General features: G+C 44.1%; 1 non-coding gene across 1 annotated transcript; it reads right to left on the reverse strand.

The window, feature by feature from the left end:
* Nucleotides 1-1600: 1600 nt before the first annotated feature.
* trnap-ugg (transfer RNA proline (anticodon UGG)) lies at nt 1601-1672 on the reverse strand. The gene has a single exon. It is a non-coding gene; the product is annotated as a tRNA-Pro (tRNA).
* Nucleotides 1673-2976: the final 1304 nt, after the last annotated feature.

Genomic DNA, 2976 nt, shown 5'->3' on the forward strand with positions numbered 1-2976 from the left:
AGAGGAGGAGGGGATGGGTAGAGGAGGTCATGTAAGGCTGCCTCAAGAGTGGAGACCACCTCAGCCCACTCCATTCCCTGCACAGCATGTTCAAACTCTGCCATGAGGTCCAGTTTTGACTGATGTCCCAGAACTGGTCCTATTGCACAGTAATAGGACCTATCTTCAGCCTCCCTTAATAAGAGGCTGCGGGCATTTTAACTTAGCAAACAATTTTGCAGACTACGAATTTACACACAAACACCAATAAATATGTTATATGAATGGAATTTAAGTATGTTGTTTTTAGCTCTTACGAAGACCAAACTAGCTCAAAGTGTGTGTGTGTGTGTGAGTTCTCAGGTGCTCAGTGCTCAGGTTTCGAGGAATATTGTTTGAAAAATGCATTTGCTTCTTTATAATATATATAATTGTTGATCATCTTTATATTGTTATATTATATATTGTTGTCTTCATATGTTATATTATAGTATTTACATTGTTTATATATATCTTGTTTATAATATTGTTTATATATATATATATATATATACACAGCCAACAAAACAATGGAGTGCTGACCTTTGTAATTAAAGTAGTCACTTCCTGCTCTTGGAGGTGCTTTGATTTTCACATGTTTTCCATCTATAGCCCCAACACAATTTGGAAAATTCCACAGCCTCCAAAAGTCCACAGCTATGTCGGCCATCTGTGTCGGTGATGGAAAGGCCACAAACTCGTTCTGCAGGGCAAGCCAGATGGCCTTGGACACTTCGGAAACAGTATTACAAACTGTTGTCAGTCCCAATTTGTAGCTGGCGGCGACACTGACCTGTGAGCTCCCAGAAGCTAATATGCGCAGTGTGACTGCCAATCTCTCCTGGATAGAGATGGGCATGCTGTGTGTGGGTGCATGCTGGATGAACGGCGTGATCCGACGGACAAGGTCGTCAAAACGTCCGGCCGACATCCTGAAATAGCTAAAGTGCCTCTCGTCATCCATCTGCCGCATCTGTTGCACCAGGACTCTGTACTCTCCCTGCTCGACTCTCGTTGCATCGAGTGGCCGGACGTGCCACCTACGTTGCCTTTTTCTCGCAAACTCCGTGCATAGCAGCAACAACTCCTCTTCTTCTTCTTCCTCTTTATGCATGTTCGTCTCCTCGTCCATCTGCACTAACAAAGCTGCAAAATCCATAATGTTAGCTGCTGTACCTTCCTCTGTTCGCAAACACTGGAGGTGGGCTGTGTGTGATGTTGTTCCTGTTTGGTGTCTGACGTGCGCTGCAGTGGGCGGGCCGTATGAGGAGTTCTGCACACACGCGTCTCGCGGAGTATGGTACCTCAGTGCGGAAAAGACCTTTTTTTTGTATCTCTTACCACCCGTGGAGTGCGTTCTCCGCTCTTTGTCTCGCGGAGTATGGAGCAGCCTTTACAGCTCACAGTGCAGGTCACATACTGGGTGATGACGTCCTCCTGCAGGTGTTACTGTGGAACAACTGCTCTGGATTGGGTCTGAATAGAACTTTGTTAGCTTTGTAAAGCTGTGTGGTAGTTAGAGAGGAACTGAAAAGTGTCAACAACAAGGAGTTGGTGTCCAATGGAATACAGTTAAACACCAGGGCTCGTCCGGGATTTGAACCCGAGACCTCTCGCACCCAAAGCGAGAATCATACCCCTAGACCAACGAGCCATGTGTGACCTCTTATTTTTCATGTGTCAGTCGGTGGAAGAACAACACAAAGCACATGTTCTTCTTAGTTTGACATTGGTAAAGATATGAACAATAATTTCTTCTAACTGTGTCAACAAAGATTGAACACTTTGCATATCACTGTCCTCCACGAGGAGACTGTCCTCCACGAGGAGACTGTCCTCCATGTCTAGATAAGGCTTGCTGTCTAGCAGCTGGAGAAATGTCTTTTTGTGGCTGTGGCATTAGCTCAACATTGAATCATAAAGTTTGTTGCATAACAGGAAGTGGTCTTGTATTAGGGTGTGACCCTCCTGAGAAGCAGAACCTCTCCTTTATAGGGCTGTCTTGATAACTGCCTCTCATTTCCACCTGTTGTCTGTTCCATTTGCACAACAGCAGCTGAAACTGATTCACAATCAGTGTTGATCCTAACTGGACAGGCTGGTTTCACACAAGTGTGGCCACATCAACCTGTCTCTGGCAACAGATCATCACCTCATCACCTCTCACCAACCTCCCTTCATCTGCTTGGAGCCGCAGCCAGGCGGTGCCAGATCGTTCATATGGTGGCATATTAGTCATTCATTTATTGCCACATGTTTTCATTGAATGTTACATGTATTGATTTAATTTCTGCATTGTGGGTCAAATAAAGGTTTCCTCCATTTTAATTCATATTGATTCAGTTCACGCTGTGTTTATGTCTCCTTGTAGCTGACAGCAGCAACAACAGGGCTCAGTCTGTTTTACCACTGGATGTAGTGAAGTTTATAGTTATCCTGACTGTGTGCTTTATGATTTGTATCTTAAGAGGAGATTTGCATATTAGGGATGAAATAAATACAGCATGAAATATAAATAAATAAATTGCAAATGTCCCTTTCGGGGCTCCATAAATGTTAATCCTAAAAAAGGAACATCCAGTGTGGACTTGCATACACAGTGAACATAAACTGCTATAATAACAACTTTAAAAACAATCAGACTAATTCCACTGTGATCCTTAGTAGCATTATCCATAATAAGATTGTCAGTAAAGAAAACAAACAAATATAAACACACACACACACTCTTCTCCCAGCTCTTATAAAGACATCGTCATGGAGGCAGAGTCCTACCGGAGCTCCAGAGAGACACAAACAGCAGCAGCACTCTGTGACCCATGTCCACTCTGTGTGTCCTCCAAACAGTCTTCCTCAGGTCTTTATCAGGACAGCAGTCAGGTCCAGCCCTCTGGGGGGTTCTGCTCTCAAAGGTGATCTGGAATGACAGCTGACAGCAGAGAGAGGAAAGCTTTAAAT

Source organism: Parambassis ranga, unplaced genomic scaffold, assembly GCF_900634625.1.
Source record: "Parambassis ranga unplaced genomic scaffold, fParRan2.1 scaffold_27_arrow_ctg1, whole genome shotgun sequence".
In the NCBI taxonomy this organism is placed as follows: domain Eukaryota; kingdom Metazoa; phylum Chordata; class Actinopteri; family Ambassidae; genus Parambassis; species Parambassis ranga.